The sequence below is a fragment of the Peromyscus californicus genome, unplaced genomic scaffold (assembly GCF_007827085.1).
Source record: "Peromyscus californicus insignis strain IS unplaced genomic scaffold, ASM782708v3 Scaffold_4__1_contigs__length_199733344, whole genome shotgun sequence".
Lineage (NCBI taxonomy): Eukaryota > Metazoa > Chordata > Mammalia > Rodentia > Cricetidae > Peromyscus > Peromyscus californicus.
In genome coordinates, this window is record NW_026294562.1 from 127,390,599 (window position 1) to 127,409,096 (window position 18,498).

The following is an 18,498-nucleotide window of genomic DNA, read 5'->3' on the forward strand; positions in this document are numbered from 1 at the left end:
AGTGGCGTGGGAAGTCACGTGAGCCAGGCCCACAGTGGCACCAGTTACTGCCTCCTGCATCTCAGCAGCCAGAGCTCCGTCCTGTGGCCAAACCTGGAATTGTAGGCGAAGTACGTAAGTCTTAAGTCGTGAGTTCAGAAAGCAGCAGAATCAAGCTCTGCGGCCAGCCAGCCCTCGTCTGTCCCAGTGAGTCAGTGTTAGTGTACCATACCCAGAGTTTCTTAGGAACTTCAGAGCGTTTCTTAGAAATTCTTTCCTCTGATTCCCAAGTTGCAGGTGGAGACATGGAAAGCAAAAAATGCTAGTAACTTGCCTAAGGCACGGGGTGGGGGTAGGGGCCAGTGCCAGCCTAGAATCCAGCATGCTCAGGCTCATCCCATTCCTGACTCTGTGCTCGCTCTTCACGAGGAATGTTGTGTGCCCAGGAGCAGAGTGACTAGAGGAGTGACTAGATGCTCTTCTGTGTGTCAGTGTCTTGCCAGCACTGGGGAAGATCATGGCTACTGTGATGGAGGGCACACTGGAGCCTTGTGTCCTCAGTGGCAGCAGGCTGGTTGGGCAGAGAGGGTTGAAAAGGTTACCATATGGGTGGTAGAGTCTTCAGCGCTTTGGGAAGAGCTGTACATCACAATCCAATGCCCCAAAGCCATTCTGCAGCTTCTTTGGGAGCCCTTGATGGGGGGACACAGATCCCTGGAGGATGGGATGGCTGATGGGTGCACTGAAGGACTTTTAGACCCTGCCAGGGCCTCATGAGCTCCTCACTTTGTACGGCAGGATCCAGGCTCCCTTCTCCACTTACCTTGTTTTTTTTTCTTTTGCTCTGTTGCTGACCTTAACATTGCTAATCCTGGTCAGCTTGTTGTGTGCGGTGGGAGTTGGCAGTCTTGGCCTTGGGGAGGCCCTGCTAGAGAAATACAGAGACAAGACACATGATTTCCCTACAGGAACATGCAGATTGTGGCAAGTGAGCAGGGTGTGGGGCCAGTGCTTATGAATGACCAGGGCACATCTCTAAATTCCTCCTTTAGAGGCAGTGGGAAGGAGGGCTCTTTAGCCATTTGGGGTCATCTAGTCCTGGGTGGCGCTGTTCCAGCCCCTACTCTAGTTGATGCAGGGAGGGAAGCTATCATCGAAGCCCCAGGGGGGATTTTGTGAAGCCTGCTTGTTCTGGGTCATCTTCTGCAGCCCTGCTTAGAGCCTGTGCATTTCATCCTGCCTGGTTCATCCAGTGAGTCACCCCGAAGGCATCGGAGCCTCGTCACTTTGGCAGCCGCGGGGCATTTGTGCCTGGCTAATTATGGGCAGCTCTGATCCGAAGCAACAAGGTTGGAGTTGAGATAGGTTGAAAAATGACCCAGACAGAGGCGGAGGTTTGGACTGGCAGCCCTGCCTGCACGGTGGCTGCACCCGTGGCTGGGATGAGGTCAGGGCATGTTTGCTTCGTGACAGATTGGGGACACTGAGAAAAGAGGAGTTCAGGCTTTGTACTGGCCAGTCTAGTACTGATGCCTAAGCAGATAGAAGTTCCTAGCCAGGGAAGCCAGGAGCCGGGCAGCCTGGAGTTTAAGCTGAAGAGAATTGTAACGGCTTGTATTCGGGTTTGCACTAATGTGTCTCCAAAGGAGCATCACACTGCAGCTTCACCATGCACGTGGGGAAGGAAATCTCCAAGAGCTTGGTCAAGATTTGCAGCTCTAGGAGATTGGGGAGATGACTCGGCAGGTAAAGCCCTTTCCCAGAGCCCATATAAAGACAAATGAGGCAACATGTCTGTAATCCCAGCACTTCTACAGTGAGGTGGCAGGCAGAAAGAGGAGAATCCGCAGCTAGCCAGGAGTGCACAGCAGCAAACAGCAAAAGACCCTGTTTCTCAAATAGCACGGAAGACAGGAGCTGACTTCGGAGCTTGTTGTCTGGTCTCTACATGGGCACCCTGGAACAAGTGTGTACCCCCCACACAAAGAGTTTTGAAAACTTGCATTTCTGGGCAGTTCTGAATGTAACCCCATTAGAGTACATTGTCCAGCACCCTAATTCTGTAGGCTCAGGTTGGCCTTGCATCATTAGGTGGTGATATGCTTTATAAAGGCTACTCCTAAGAGCATTATATTGAATGGGGCCCAGGGGAGTAGTAACAGTGTCTGATCCCATTTAACGTAGTGTATAAGAATGTCCTAGCACTGGAAGGCATCCATGCCTGGGCGTGGGTGACATTTGGTAAACCAAACAGGTGGCACTATGCATTTCAAGAAATGGTTTCCTCCCTAGGCAGATGATGAGCTGAAAATTGGTGGACTGTAAGTACCAGTCACTTCTGTGTGGCAATTTGGCTGTAATGCCACATTCTACCCATTCTACCTGGCTTCTCACTTCCAAAAGCCTTGTACACACAGCCCCCTTTGCACATCAAGGGAGCTGGGATATAAGTTGTGTTTTTGGACTCAGCTTTTAAATAACTTTATAAAGAGTATTAAAACTGTCTTTGTAAATGATCTGAATGTAGTGAGCTCTGATCTCTAAGTGCCTTTATCTGTGGGCCTGGTATTTTGTGGGGCTGGAGAGATGGCTTAGCAGTTAAGAGCTTATTCTGATTTTACAGAAAACTTGAATTGGGTTCCCAGCACCCACATCAACTGCCTATAAGTTCAGCTCCAGAGAATCCAGTGCCCTCTTTTGGACACTGCAGACACACATGCACACACTTTAAAAATAATTTTGAAAGTAAAACAAAAATCAGTACCTATAAATCATTAGATGGTAGGAATTCGCGTCCAAATAAAGCCAGGAAGTTCTTGCTCTGATATTTATTTTAAATCTAATAAAAATTCCAAGCAACAAAGAGGTTTTCAGCAATCTGAGCATATTACAGCAAAATAAGGAGGCAGAGAGTACAGTTGCTAGATTAATTGCTCTGCACAGAACTGGACTGTGCTCTGGGTTAATCCAGGGAGTACAGACAGTCCCCCACTTCGTGTGTGATTTGAGACAGAATATGCACTCCGGTGTGGCCTTTTTCTTTGGATGACATATGTCACATCCTTCCCCGCCCCCTTTCCAAGTCCACAGAATCTGATTTAGGGATGTGACCCAGAAGCACCGTCTCATGCTGCAGACGGATAGCATTTGACACACAGTGATAATCCACGCGAAGGCTGGGGAGATAGATAGCCCAGGATATAAAGTGCTTACGTTGCAGGCACAAGGACTCGAGTTTGATCTCGAGAACCCAAGTTACAAATCTGGGTGTGGTGGCATGTACTTGTAATCCCGGGGAGGCGGCATTATGCAAAACCCTGGGTCTCCCTGCCTACTTCATGAGCACCAGGGGCTCCCTGCTACTTCATGAGCACCAGGCCAATGGGAGACCTTGTCTCAAGGACACGGTGGCTTCTGAGGCACAACACCAAGGTTGTCCTCTGGCTTCCACATACATAGTATGTAAGTGCACCTGCATGCACATACCACTTGCACACATCAACATACTCACACCCATAGCATCTCTGTGAATGAATCGCATTTATTATAGATAACCCCACAGCAAGCAAGTTGAACCCATTTTACAGATGGATAGATTATTTGGTCCTGGTTCTGTTATATTTTCCTAGATCCTGGTGCCTATTGTCTTGTATCTCATATCCAGGCACACCCTTATATATCAAATATCAAAAGCAAGGTTTAGGGCTGGTCTGTCATCAGCTAGCCTACTATCTGGAGGTACTAGAACACAGTGGCAGGTTGAAGACTTCAGTCATTTTCTCTAGCCATCTCTCAGATCTCACTGGTATGAAGCTTTCTTCCTGCCTCATTCAGTGTTGAGAGTTCTCATGAGTACAGCCTCTGGCAGTGGCATGGAGAGGAGGGCTCCTCTACCCTTCTCCCCTGCCTCTCCAAGGTGGCTTGGAATACCTGCATCTTCTTTCCATCCTCATTGGCTTATTTGTTCAGATGCTTTAAGCAGTTTCTCTCGGGCTGTCTAATCACTGTATGAAGTACATAGGCCAGCACTGCCTGTCCATCAAAGCACAGTGCCCGGCTCAGCACTCACTATCTGTCCATCAAAGTGCAGTGCCCAGCTCAGCACTCACTGCTTGCCCATCAAAGTGCAATGCCCGGCTCAGCACTCACTACCTGTCCATCAAAGTGCAATGCCCGGCTCAGCACTCACTGCCTGTCCATCAAAGTGCAGTGCCCAGCTCAGCACTCAATGCCTGTCCATCAAAGTACAGTGCCCACCTCAGCACTCACTGCCTGTCCATCAAAGTACAGTTCAGTTCACAGCTCATTTCTTAGAGGAAGTAACCCCAGTAGTCCACAGAGGAGACAGTGTGCCTGGATTTGAGCACAGAATCAGAGACCAGGAAGGCTGACTTCTCTGTATTACTTTCCTTTTCAGCCTGCAAAGAGCAGCAAGGCAGAGGAGATAGCTTATCTGGCCTGTTCACTGGGTTCTTTCTAGCTTGGCAAGCTTTCTCTCAGGAAGAATCTGTTGAGCTCTGCTGGAATGATTATAAGTTTTCTTGATTTTCTGGACATCTTTTCATTTGGCCCAGAGAGGTTGTGACCAGCACATTGCCTCTGGCTGGTCATGTCTGCTCTCTAGGTAAGAAGAATAGGGCTCTGCAAACCACCATAATGAATAATCACATCAAGTCTAGATGCTACAGAGGGAGTTTGGCCACCGACAGGGAGTCTGAAGAAGCTGGAGGTGGAGATGGATGGAGACGGGTGGGCCTAGCTTTCGGTCCTAGCAGCACCAATCTCTTCTCCTCTAGGACACATGGTCCACAGGCAGACACAGAAGCTCAGTGTTTACACATGTGCACACACTATCACACCTATTAAATATCCCTGTGTCCTGACCAGAGGCACCAAATGAACTGTGGTCACCCATGGGGCAGCCTTGTTTACTTGGGCCTGTGTGCTTGGTGCATAGATTGACTTATGCAGAGAATCTTCTTTCTCTTCCTTCCTCCAAGAGGATCTGGCCAACCCCCTGTGTTCCATGTAAAGTCAGCCATAGGGTTCTGTCTTCTAGGAAGCCTTCTCTGTGCCCCCCATGGATACACAGGGCTCATACCCAATGCCACTCGGCTTGCAGCAGCCTCACACTTTATGCTCAGCTCGATGCTTAGGGTGTTGCATCAGTGGCCCATGCCTCTGTCCCCCCACTTCCCTGAATGGCAAACCTTATCTCGTCATTGCCCATGAATGACCTGCACAGAAAAGTGCCAGGAGATATCTGAGGAATGGATGAGGGAGTGAGTGTATCCCTTTGGGACCGAGCCTGATCTACACACTAAGAACTCATTGTTTTTGTGGAGTAAACTGTTTGCCTTTTTAATACTATCCCTGTTTTTCTATCAAGCACGTTACCCAGATCTACATTTATCTTCAGTGTTCCATCTCAGCACTTCCTGTTCAGATGGAGGTGCCCCATAGGGCATCTGGCAGCTTGTAGACTCCCTGTTTCCTTATCTCAAGAGAAGTCTTCATTCCTCCATGAGAGACTATTCCCATGGTCTCCTGGTGGCAGAGACTAAGATCTAGACTGAGTTTGGGGACCTGAACAAGGCCAGCCCTTTGAGCTGCTGGCTAGGAGAAAATTGAAACTCAGTGCACTGGTTGGGTGGAATGCTTAACTTCCTAGTTAGTTTCTTCATGTATTAAAATTTTCTAGTGTGACATTTGACCAAAGATGCTTAGCACTTAGTTACCCTTCACCTAAAAACTGAAAGTCAAAAGACTTGTATGTATGTGTACATGCATGCGTGTATGTATATATGTCGGTGTGTAGGCTTGTGTTTGTGAGTGTATGCACGTGTTTATGTGTGCATGCACCTATGTGTATGCATGTGCATACATGTGTGTACGAATTTATGTGTGTGCATACATGTGTGTGTATGGTTTGCTCACTTAGAAAACCTTTTAACTCCAAAATGGAAAAAGAAAAAAACTAGTTACACTGGACTTGTGTGTTTATTTATCAACTGGATTGACCACTCCTCAGTTTCCTAAACAGTGCCTTTTAAATGATTCCCGCAGGAAATTGGGAATCTGTCATGTCCACCATGCATTTTGATTTTAGGACCTAACATTGAGTTTATGGCTCCACTGGGTAAAGACACTGGGTAAAGGTCTCCAAAGTTGGGTTGTGAGATGATTAGAATTTCCATTTCTTGTTGTCCTTCTCATCCTTCATACCCCTGTGGCTGTTTTACAATGTTCACAGACTCCAGAGCAGCTTGGAGAAAAGCTGCTTGGAATGTGACCTGAGCAAGGCCTTTGTGGAGCATGACAAAGAGCAGTAGGTGCCTTCAGAGTGGTCCTGAGGACTGTCCTCGCTGTCTGTCCCTGAGCCTTGTGCTACAGAGCCTGACTACAGGCCCTGCTTGTAACATGACAAGAACTGTGATGAGACCTCCCCTAGGAAACTGGCCCTGAGCCTGGAGCCTGGGCCTCATCACCAGCTAGAGCTGAAGCAAAGCTCCCAGAGTGCCTGAGAGATGGAAGGGGCTGATGGGGTGCATAGGACTCAGGTTCTTCTCCTTCCCTACACTCCACATCCAAGCAGAGGTGATGTGAAATCTGAAGTCTGTGAGTATCTGCTGAGCCTGTGATGAGGGAACTAAAACAGGATGGGAATCCTCAGGGTATTACCCACAAGGACCTCGGTGGGCGAGGCAAGAAGCCCTTTCCTTCTCTCTTCATTTGAAGATGGCTCTTCTCCCCCATTAATTCTCCAGCTTCTTCTGGGGTAAAACAGATTTTGAGGGAAGAACTGACTTTTTAAGTGTCTAAGCTAGACAGTCGCCATCTTGGATAGATGGAGGCCATGTGGACACAAAATTCCCTCCTGGAATCCAGCATCCTTCCCATCTGGAAGAATGAACAGAATTTCTATACTGCCTGGCCTGAGGTGGTTTTTAACAGGAGTACTAGGGTATTATCTCCCCAGAAATTTATGCCCAACCACCAGGATGTGAGTGTGTGTGTGTGTGTGTGTGTGTGTGTGTGTGTGTGTGTGTGTGTGTGTGTGTAGTGAGATAGAGATACAGAGAGAGAGACAGAAAGAGAGACGGAGAGAGAGGAGGGAGGGAAGGAGGGATAGAGAGAGGAGGGAGGAAGAAGAGGAGGAGGAGAAGGAATCCTTATATAGCTATAAGCATCTATAAGCATAGGCACGTACACTCTATCCTCACTACTCACAGAGTCCGTACCTACAGATTCACCCATGAACTGTAATGCAGATGATGGGATGGTGGAGTTTTTGAGCTGCTTTTCTATTGTTCATGTTCCCAGCTGAGGTCACATAAGGCAACATTCTGTCTTCCCACTGCAGCATGTTATAAACACATGTCCTTTCTGTGGTCTATTTAATGTCTCATTTGTCCATTAATGGCTGTTTGTGAGTGATTTTGCTATTTAACATGGCCCTCAAGCATTGTGCCAAAATGCTGTGTGTTGTGTCCAGGCACAAAACAGTATGTGATGTACCTTGTGGGGAAAGTCTACATGTCAGAGAGCACTGTCACCTGAATCCAGTGCCAGGGAGCCAGCATTGTCTGTTAAGTGAAGTGTTTAAACGGAAGTGTGCATATGGCCAGGTTCTTTATTGATTGATGTCACAAGATGCTCATGACCAAAGCTTGGAGGAATGTGGCTGGCATTTCCTCCAAAGAACAGTGGTCCAGCATTTGCCAGCTCAGGGTTTGTGATGACTTTACAGACCATGACCTCCTCAGAGGATGAGAACTCACAAAGCGATGAAGGAGCAAGTTTTCAGTAGTTGAGAGCACTTGGCTGAAATCATATCATGTGGAAAGGTCGTCAGCATTTAGTGTGTGTTTTCACACAGGCTGCTGTGCCACATTGGAGGGCCACTGTGGGAGCTTAGAGTTCCACTGCCAACCAGGTATTATGGTGTGGATGTTTGCTTCCTTTCATGTTCTCACACTGAAATCCTAACCCCTAAGGGGAGGGGGGTTCAGAAGGGCCTTCAAAAGGTGATTTGGCCCTGTGGGTGAAACCCTTAGGAATGGGATTAGTGCCCTTATAAAAGATAGTCTGGGGGTGGGGGCGGGGACGGGGGACACTGCCTTGCCCCTTCTACAAGGACAGAGCAAATGGCCTACATCAGACACTGAGTCTGCCAGTGTTTTGACCTTGGATTTTCCAGCTCCAAGACCATGAGAAGTAAAACTGTGTTGCTAAGCCACCCCGGGTGTGGTGATTTGCTAGAGCAGCTGAACAGACTCAGACACACGTTCAGAGAAGTCCTCTCTGTCTGATCTTGGAAAAGGTTGTTATGGGCCTGGGCAGCCTGATCCAATGCAGAGGCCCAAGCATGTCCTCTCAAGCCTCCAGTCTGGTTCCTACTCCTGGTGCTCCCTGGGCCCTTGAGGTTCCACTGTGGATAGATAAAGGACAGTGGACAAGTGTGCTAGGTAGGGTTGAGGCAGGATGCTAATCCCTCTGCTTTCTTCCTCTCCTGGGAGAGAACGCCATGGGTCTCCAGGCATAGAGTGATTACTCAAACTGTGAGCGGGCACACAGCTAATAGGAGATAGAATATAGATTTAGGCATGTGTTAACAAAAAGGCAATTTTCTTCAGTTATTGACCGCTGGGTATATTTATTGATATTCTTGTTGCTATGACAAAATTCCTCACAAAAGCAACAGAAGGTAGAAAGGGTTTATTTTGGCTCACAGATGGAGGGTACAGTCTGTTGTAGTGAGAAGGCATGGCAGCAGGAACTCAGGGCAGCTAGTCAGTCAGGAAGCAGAGGGATGAGTGATGGTGCTCAGCTCAATGCTCCTTCTGGTTCAGGACCTCAGCCCGTGGGATAGTCCTGTTCTCATAGACTCGGTTTTCCCATGTCAATTAACCCCACCTAGAACCCCACCCCCCACCCCCACCCTGTCAGACATACTCAGAGGACTGTCTCCTAGGTCTAGATCCTGCCAAGTTGGTAGCAAATGCCAACCATCACATTGAAAAAAAATCAACTAGCAGAAATGGGGGGTTTTCCCTAAGTGTTTAAAGCAGTGAGTGGTTCTTAACCTTCCTAATGCTGTGACCCTTTAATGCAGTTCGTCATGTTGTGACCTCCCAACCATAAAATTATTTTTTTTTGCTACCTCATAACTGTAATTTTGTAACTGTTGTGAATCATAATGTAAATATCTGATATGCAGGATACCTGATATGTGACCTCCCAAATGGGGGGTCGAGACCCACACGTTGAGAACCACTGGTCTAAGGCAGCGATGCCACCCAGGATGAGGAAGTTGTGAGTAAGGCACAGTGCTCCTTGATACAGTTTCTAGCCAAGTGACTTTGTACCTCAGAGGACATTTGGCGAGGTCCAGATCCTTTTGGGCTGCTTGTTACAGTGTGTTTGGAAGGTGGGGGCATTGCTACTGGAATCTGATGATTAAAGATCAGGAGTGGGACTTACTGTCCTATGTGTACAGGACACAGGGAGTCATTAGGCCCATGGCATCAGGAATGCTAGAACTGAGACTCCTGATTAAGGTAGAAGCGACTTCTTGAAGGAAGTCTGTCTGTTGGCCCTCTGGGGTCACAGCCCTGGGTGCCTGTCAACAGGCCAAAGGACGGGTAAATGTTGGGACAGCCATGAATAACGCTTTCACTGTGGGTTCCGGTTACATTTCCTGTGCTGGAAAATTCCACAGTATATCTAGAAACTTCAGCAAAGGTGTTTCCTCTTGCCTGTCATCGCTCCCGGCTTCAGGCTGACTTTCTCTTGTAACTTCTCTGTATTGAACAAGATGCAGTCTGCCTGGGAGTTGAGTCCTCGCAGGACGGCAGGCACAGGTCGCTGGTAAGTTAGCAGTGAGTGACAGCATCCCTGAGCCTGAGAGGCCAGACTCGGGGCTCAGAGCTTTCTGTGAAGACTCACAAGACAAGGGATAGCTTGCATGGATCAGTGTGAGTTTGGGGCCTCTGCTGGGCTCCCTGACAGAGATCCCTGACCGGAGCTTTGCCTCTGGGTCTGACTCTGTCCCTGGAGCCTGAGTTCCCACCCTAGCTTCTCCATCCCTTCGCTGTGCAGTCTTAGGCAACTCCCTTCATTTCTCTGTTTTGCACATTTCCATTTGAGAAGGGAATATGTGGTTCTGCATTCTAGATGATTAATGAGATTAAATGATTCCGTGCAAACAATGCCTGGAACGGAGCCTGGAGCATAGTAAATACAGCCTTAGCCAGTGCTGGCCTCTGTTCCCATTTAAGTCAGTGGGGAAAAAAAAACATAAAAGAGAATGCCCTGTTCTGAGTCTGAGATCATGGACTGGCAGCCAGCTAGGTAATTGACTGGCAGGTGTACGTGCTTCTAAATTTGTGTTCCAACGCCTTTGTAGGGGACCAGAATGGTCCACAGCCCATCTTCCACACCACACCACCCCTCTATCACGGGCCAGCTGTGCCTCGCACATGTAGTGGCCTCTGCTCTTGGCTCCCTGAACACAAGGGCAGAGGACACAGGAAGTAGTGGTAAACAGAGAGGAGAGAGAGGGGATGCTATTTCAGGCTTAGCCTCACAGTGAGCCAGCTGTCACCACACGTACTTGGGTGTGCTCGCTGTTCATGAAAGCACTTGGGTCTCCTCAAGGGCTAGATGGAGCCTAGGAGTTCAGCGGCCATCGGCTTCCGCGGCATGGGTTTGGTAGCAACAAGGGCCCTTCCTGGGAAACTTGGGGAAGTGTTTGTAGGCTTCTGAGAACCAGCACGGTTCTCAGCATCAGCATCCTTACCTCTGGGGAGCCACGTGGCTCCTCTTTCCTCACTCATAGCGCGCCTTTTCCACCTCAATATCTGCTTGTCCCCCCATGCCGCTAACCTTTGGCATCCCAGAAAAGAAAGGAGCAGCAGCAAAATCGATATCTACTCCCCCTTCATTCCTGCCATTTTCTAGTTCTTAATACGTTCTGAAGCTGTAGAGTCTGTGGTTCCAGACAGACTGAGTAGTTTTTTACATAATTATTTTTCCGTGACTATTTTTCCTAGCTTTTTCATTTTTCTATTGATTTTTAAGCTACAAATCAAAATGGTTATTTGTGTTCAGGTCTTTTATGACATTTATTTAGTGTGTGTGTGTGTGTGTGTGTGTGTGTGTGTGTGTGTGTGTGCACAAGTTTACATACATGTGTGCCAATATGTAACTGAGGAAGTCAATGACAACCCTCAGAAGTCAGATCTCTCCTTCCACTGCGTGGGTCTCAGGATTGAACTCCAGTTATCAGGCTTGGCAGCAAGCACCTTTACTCATGGAACCATCTCACTGGCCCTTTGTTCTGTTCACAATTCCAATAATGTCATTGTCCTCTGCCTATGCCTACCTATTGGGACTTGCTATGGTGAATTTCTTAATGTAGGCTACCAGAGAGTGGGCATATGGCTTTGAAAAGTTCCCAGTTGACACATTTGAGTGATAAATTTTCTGGGTTCTTTAGAGTCTGGGAAAACTTTGGTGTTTTTTCATATCTGAGTAATCAATTGCCCCTGGGGAAAACGTCTTTATCCCAGATCATTCCTTCCTGTAATTATACAACTGTTGTCTCTTGGTGGGATGAGGCAGTGAGTATCCTCATGTCTGCCTGGCCTGGGCTTCCCTGAGAGGAGGTGCCTTGTCTCCTGACCTACTTCTTTGACCCCAAGTATATCTAGGTGTGAGTGCACATCCATCTGTCCTTGGCTCATTTTTGCAGGAAGTCGCTGTTCTGTCTACTCTAGACTTGACTTCCCCAGCCTGGTTTTCATCCCTTCCTTCCTGCTTCCCCAGTGTTCTTAGCTTCTCTCCTGCTCTGTCACAGTAGAATGTGCCAATCAGAACCGGGCTGTGGTGGCGCACGCCTTTAATCCCAGCACCGGGAGGCAGAGGCAGGTGAATCTCTGTGAGTTCGAGTCTAGCCTAGTCTACAGAGCTGGTGCTAGGACAGCCAAGGCTATGCAAAGAAACCCTGTCTTGAAAAATCCAAAATGAACAAATAAAAGAATGTGCCAATCAGAAACTCTTCTCTCTCTCTCTCTCTCTCTCTCTCTCTCTCTCTCTCTCTCTCTCTCTCTCTCTCTCTCTCTCTCTCTGTTTTTTTTTTTTTTTTTGAGACAGGGTTTCTCTGTGTAGTTCTGGCTGTCCTGGAGCTCACTCTGTTGGCCAGGCTGGCCTTCAACTCACAGAGATCCTCCTGCCTCTGCCTCCCAAGTGCTGGGATTAAAGGCGTGTGCCACCACCTGGCAGAAACTCTGTCTCTTTACCCTGCCCATTCCCTCCCTCTACCTTTCCAGTCTGATTCCTTGAGAAGCCGTCTGCTCCTCTGCCCCTGTAGCTCTTTGTCCATTTCCACCTGGCCCAGCCTCAGTGTGGGCATGCTGGTACAGCATCCCTGCAGGCGGCTGCTGTCTTGTGTAGCTTTGCTCCGTAGCCACAGTAGACTAGCTTGCCAGTGCTCACCTAGACATCCCTGCCCTTGGCATTGTTGACCTGTCTCTTCCCAATGTCTTCCAAGCCTCTCTTTGAGCCATTCTCTGGGCCCTTCTTCCTCGGGCATATCTCAGGGGTCTCTTTTCATGCCTGTCTCTCTACTCTCCTTCAGAATGCTTTCTTCTGTGCCTAGGTGTCTCTGCTGTTTTACTTCATGCTTCTGCCTGGCCTTTCCTGAGGACTCTTCCATGGTCCCATTCTCAAACACAGGTCAATTCCCCTCTTTCATGATGTCCTGAGTACTCTGATCCCAAAACTGAGGTTAGAAATACCTTCCTCAAAGGTCTCCTGTGAGAATTAACTGAAGGGGAACAGGAAGCTCCTGTCACCAGGCCGGTGTGCAATGCAGCCTAGCAGTCAGTGGTACCCTCTGGCTAGTGTTTTTCTGTGTTTCCACTTTACACAACTTCAACTCTTAGGGGCAGAAACCATGTTTGATTGCTTTTCTAATAACATCCCCCTTCACCTACCTCTGTGAGCCGTACGTCTGATATACAACAGAAGTTTTAAAATGACTGTACAGAAATAATGGGATTAAAAATGGAGCTCAGTAGTAGATCTATGAAAGCCGAGATTCAGATTCCCTCAAACCAGGATCAATAAACTGATATGTTTTTCAAAATATTACAAATAGGTGTTCAATCCAAAAGTTAATATGAGCATTAGTAGAAGAGCTCTTCAGACCAGTCAAAGGGTAGAAAGGGATCAGAAGTCCATTGCTGGATGGGCAGATAAACACGATGTAATGTAGCCACATCATGGCATATTATAAGCTGAACAAAAGTAATAAATTGCTGATGCGTGCTACAACATGGGTGAAGCTTAAAAACATTCTACCAAGTGAATGAAGCAAGACACAAGAGGCCACGTGCTGTGTGATGCTAGTTATAGGAAGTGGCCAGAAAGGTAACTCCATAGACACAGAAGGCAGCTTAGTGAGGTTATCAGGGCCTAGGAAAATGGGTGTGGGAGTGGCTGTCTCATAGATTTGGGGCACTCTTTTTACGGATTTGAAACTATTCAAAACGGTAATGGTTGTTCAGCATCATATACATAAAAAAGTCATGAGACAAATTTTATGTGTATTTTATAACAGTTAGGAAAATGAAGGAGAGGGAATTAGGACTGAGTGGGTGAAAGAAAGAGGACTGGAATCGGATCCCAAGAATCCACATCAGTGCCATGTGTGTAACAGCCTGCTGCTGTAATTCCAGCCTCAAAGCTGGAGAGCAGATCCCCAGCGCAAGTGACACTGACCATATTGGATACAATTGGGTTTGATTAAGAGACTCTGTCTTTTTGATGAGGTAGAAGGACAGTCAAGGAAGGTTCCCAATATCGACCATGGGCCTCCACGTATATGCACACACATGTGACTATGCACCTGCACATAAACACATACAGTCACACACATGTGAACATATATATCCACACATGCATGCATACCACTCCACAAACACATGTAAAGAAAGAAAAATGAGTGAATGAGCTGATGGAAATGGATGGTAGATATTTGCGTGCATGGATGGATGAGTGGATGGATGGATGGATGAATGGATGGATGGATGGATGGATGGATGGATGGATGGATGGATGGATGGAACTGCCTTTAGTGTTCTGTCAATTAAACAATTCCTGATCGTCACCTTAATGGAGATGGGTAACAAAGTCCATCTGCATGGTGATGACCCAAACTGATAACCCCTGGCCATGCCCAGTGGTTAATTGAAAGAAGCAAAGGAGTTGGTTTGACGAGATCATGGTGCATTCTTTGGTGTAGTAACTTACAGGTAGCTTCTCCTGGCAGCCCCAGAAAAAAAAAAAAGCTAGTCTTCTCAGTAAATTGGGGGTTGTTAGGAAGAAAATAAATTTGGAGACTGTGCCTAAGTAACATGGAATCCTACAATCCTCCAGTAAGCAAGGATGAGTATGTAGGTCATCTCCAATTAAGGACTTTATATTTTTCCAATGACAGGTTAACACTGATCTCAGTGCGACAGACTGTAGCTTTTATCTTGGTCACTATTGTTTCCCAGAACCTTCTGAGAGGCGAGGTACCTAGTAGCACCCGGCAAGCTCTCAATATTGATTCACACGTTGATGATCGAAACATCAATTCTTGAGTCAGATACCAAGCAAGATCATTTCCAAAACAGGTGCAACTTTGTATTTCTTACTCATTTTTTCCATAACCCATTCCTGGGGAATTATTTTCAGACTTCTTGCCAGACTAGGAAACACGTCTGCCAGGAAGTCATCAGTCAAAAGTTAACCCATAAATCAGTTTCCCGAGTGATTTTCCTTACCTAAAAGTGACGGTTCTGCCTACCCTGTTCTCCATTGCTGCTTATAAAGCTGGATTTTTCCTAATCCACTCATTTTTCCACAATTCCAGTAACTTAGTTCTTCCTTCCATGAACTAAAAACTCGTTTATTCTTTGGTGCATATGGGCTGGGTGTCAATGTCTGGCACCCATGGAAGGGAAAATCTCCCTGTCTGCGTGGGAGGCCTTTTGGAATAAAAACCTTGGTCTCTTAGCACATGTCTCTTAAACAGAGACTCTTGAATATCCAAAGCATCAAGTGGCCTAAGCCCTGGTCCCTACTGTAGAGAGGAGCAAAGGATTTGGATATCAGTGTCCACTTAGCCTCTGTTATGTATTAAAAGATCAGAGTGTGAGTGTGTTACCCTTTTCTCCTTCAGTGGGAATACTTTTCCTTATTGTTCACACTAGAGAAGTTGTGTGCACCTTAGAGATTTCCCACTGGAGCTGATTTCCATAATTACCCACTTTTGCCTTCCGACAGAATGTGCTGGTGGCTGGAGGTTCAACCGAACAAAAGGAGCTCTCAGAAGTTATGAATGAGAGCCCAATGTGGTGGCTCACGGCTATAACCCAGCTAAAGCAGGAGAATTATTGAGAGGTCAAGTTCAGCCTGGCCTGTGCAGTGAGTTTCAGCTCATTCTGGGCTACAGTGCAAGGCCCTATTTAAAAAAACATGAAAGAAAGAAAAAGAAAGAAAGAAAGAAAGAAAGAAAGAAAGAAAGAAAGAAAGAAAGAAAGAAAGAAAGAAAGAAAGAAAGAAAGAAAGGGACCAAAATCAACCAAGACAAAGAAGTCAAAAACCGGTTCACGCCCAAAAGCTAATCTTCAGAACAGCTTGGAGGCCAGAGAGACAGCTTAGCAGTGAAGAGCACTGGTTGCTCCTTAAGGGACCCAGGTTTGATTCCCAGCACCCACACAGAGGCACACCAGTGCTTGAAACTCCAGTTCCAGGGGATCTGGTGCCATTGTCTTCTGCGGACACTGCTGGCACATGGTGCATGACAAACGTGTAGTGAAAACACCCATACATGCATAAATAAATTTATCGTAAACAAATGAACAAACAAAAAGCCAGAGGCTTCAGGACTAGCAAAAAGGGCTCAGTGTGTAAAAGCGCCTGCTGCCAGGCTGGACCACCTGAGGCTGGGCCCCCAGCACCCACTTAGTAGAAGGAGTGACTCAACTCCCACAAACTGTCCTCTGACCTCTGCGTACATGTGTGCCTACCCTCATAAATAAATAAAAATATCAAAGAATACATTTTTAAAAAGAGCAGGAGTTGCACTAATTGAACCTTCGAATATGTCCTTATCACCTAGTTTATGGTCATCAGAATATGAGTTTGGCCCATGGACCAAGTCCCATTGACTTTCTAGCCTTTTACAGGAAAAGAAAAACACAACTGGCCAGTGTCTGGGTTGCTGCAACACTTGGGCCTACAACCCCATCTCAGCATGTGCACTTTCATTAGTTACTGAGATTGGACTGTATGGCCGTCCTCCATTCTCTGCCCTTGAACTAGGTATCCCCCCTCACTTCAAACACTCTGAGCTAGGGGTACTTCATCTGCAGGATCTAGGTGGGTTTCTGTACGTAGGTTATCCAGCCTAATGCCCAGCTGCTGGTAGACCCTCCAGGTGAATTTCATTTTCTACCATTTCCTCTAAGGCGTGTGCCCATTTAGACCATTCACAGAAGAAGTGGCCCTACAGAGTAACGGGTCAGCACCCAGTATTTCCATCACTACTCTGTTACAGTAGCTGTGTGACCTTGAGAAACGACCTCTAAAAGCAAATACGATATGGCATCTGTCTTCCAGGCCTGCTGTCACTGTTCAGAGTGGTGAGCACCAATGCTTAGCACAGCGTCTCTCACCCAGTGTATACTAATTAAGTGAGAACACTGTAATTTTCATCTTCAGTGTTACTGTTATTCATTTCTCAAGGTGTAAATAATTGGTAAGGGTTGTGGCATACATCAGCTCTACCCACACCCGACCGTGCCAGTGATAATGGCCTGCCAAACCTCTGCCACTGAGTCCTACCAGATTCTGCTGGCACAGAGGAAGCAAAGTCAAGCTATATTTTGCTGGGGGAAATAAACTCAGTTACTGTGCACAGGATGGCTATAGACACTCACTCTGAAAGGCAATCCAAATGAAAGGCCGGTCTGCCCATGTCTTTGAACCAAACTGACTCCTTTTTACCCAGTGACTGCATTTCTGGCCTGGCCTCTTAGCCTTGGCTGTTCTCAGACAGCTATGGTTATGTGCACAGTTCTCAGAAGGTGGCCAGGAGAGCATACACGGCTTGGGTGGACACTGATTCACTCATCTGCTCTTCATTCCCGAGACATTTACTTAGACACTGGGCACAGAGCAGTGAAAGATCAGTACATGGTTCTGCCAGTGAGTGAGTGGTTCATCACTGTTGGCCCAGTTCTGAGGGTGTATCTCATAGACAGGAGGTTGGGGGCTGGGAGTTTGAAAGGATTGTCAGCAGGAGAGGGTGAATAGATGAATAAGGCAACAGAGGGGAGAGAGGGGACTGAACTGGGTGGGGTGGAAGTTAGTGTCCCTGAGTTTCTCAGTTCCTCTTTGGAATGGGATGCTTCTGAGTATACTTCCTGGCCTAGGTGTCCTTTGCTTCTCAAGGATTGTTCTATAGGAAGTCGGACCCCGGCTGGCTTTTATTGTTATGTGCAGGGCAGACTGAATTTGCTGGCATTTGAGTGTGCCCCCAGTGCTCTGGACCTCACCCCACAAAAACACAGCATAGATACCAATGCTTGTTCGTTTCCACACGAACTGAACAAAGGCATTCCTTTACTTTTCCCAGGCCTGGGAAAGGCAGGGTACATGGCAATTTAACCTTCCCTTGCCCTTGTGTCCAGGTAACCACAGTTCATGCACAGAAAACGACACGGCCCTTTTTGGAACAACAAGTCCTACTGGAGCCGTGCCTTTTTCTCAGGCACTGGCCTGGGATAACCAAAAATACCCCCGAAGCCAGTATAGGTCCAGGAAGTGGTGGCCTGTCCCAGAGGGAGAAAGAAAGTCACATTCCTCACAGTGACAGGCGACCATGTAAGTGAGTGGGCTGTGGCAAGATGGCTCAAATGTCTGACCTCCAGGGTGCCAGGGCTCCTTTCCTACTGGTCAGGCCCTCTTTTCTCCTGTAGCTCAACTCTCCCATCGCTCTGCATTTCTTTTGGCTACAGACCACCTTTGAACACACTGTTTCGGTCTCAGCAGGCTCCCTGACCAGCAAGAAAAAGGCAGCTTTAACTCAGGCCCAGGCCCATTAAAGTCCATGCATGCTTCTGTCTGTCCTTGCAGATACCCTCTTGTGGGCTTCAGTCAAACCAGTCTCCTCCCAGACACGTTTACCAAATCCCCATGCTCTCATGCTCCCTGGGATTTCTCTCTGGGTCTTCCCAGCTTGTGGGATGACTTCTATCTGTGGATATTCTGTAGGTCCTACAAGAACCAGATAATGTGGACCGTGGTCATAGTATGTATCACCAAACTAAAGCCAACTAGGAATAAGTGTCACAAACCACATTGTGACTCCTTCTGCATCCCAACACTACCTAGTGAAGTCACACATATCAGCAAGGGAGGGATATTCACACAGCCACAAAGTGTGTGGCATGTAAAGTATGG

The 18,498-nt window shown here is 47.3% G+C and overlaps 1 protein-coding gene across 2 annotated transcripts in view; it reads left to right on the forward strand.

Moving 5' to 3' along the window:
• Slco3a1 (solute carrier organic anion transporter family member 3A1) overlaps positions 1-18,498 on the forward strand; it is a 290,371-nt gene that overhangs the window by 99,049 nt on the left and 172,824 nt on the right. The gene's annotated exons all lie outside the window — the stretch shown is intronic.